The sequence below is a fragment of the Egretta garzetta genome, unplaced genomic scaffold (assembly GCF_000687185.1).
Source record: "Egretta garzetta isolate BGI_Z169 unplaced genomic scaffold, ASM68718v1 scaffold884, whole genome shotgun sequence".
Lineage (NCBI taxonomy): Eukaryota > Metazoa > Chordata > Aves > Pelecaniformes > Ardeidae > Egretta > Egretta garzetta.
The window spans coordinates 43991-44501 of record NW_009259330.1 but is presented as its reverse complement, the minus strand read 5'-3'; positions in this window follow the sequence as shown (position 1 = coordinate 44501).

Genomic DNA, 511 nt, shown 5'->3' with positions numbered 1-511 from the left:
GGGCTACCAGGTCCTCTGGGTCCTCCCGGTGCAGCCTGGCTCCCCAGGGGTCCCTGCCTTGCTGTGTCTCCCTGTGTCCCCATGTCCCTGTGTTCCCATGCCTCCATCCCAGCCTTGCTGTGCCAACCTGTGTGTCCCTGTCCCTGCCTCGCTGTGGGCACCTGCGCCCCCGTCCCAGCCTCACTGCATGGCCTTGTGTCCCCATGTCCCCATCCCCCCCTTGCTGTGCCAACCTGTGTGTCCCTGTCCCCTGCCTCCCTGCACAGACCCTTGTCCCTGTCCCTGCCTCACTGCACAAGCCCATGTCCCCATCCCAGCCTTGCTGCACAAGAGGTGGTCTGGCCAGCACTGTGGGGATGGCCGCTGTGGGGATGGCCCTTTCCCAGGGACGATGACAGTGATCGTGCCCGCGCTCGCGTCCGCGCTGGGCTCACAGCCGAGAGCCGGCGTCACTGCCTGCCTGGGGAAACTGAGGCAGGGAGTGGCCGGGGGGGGGGTGGGCCCCCCCACC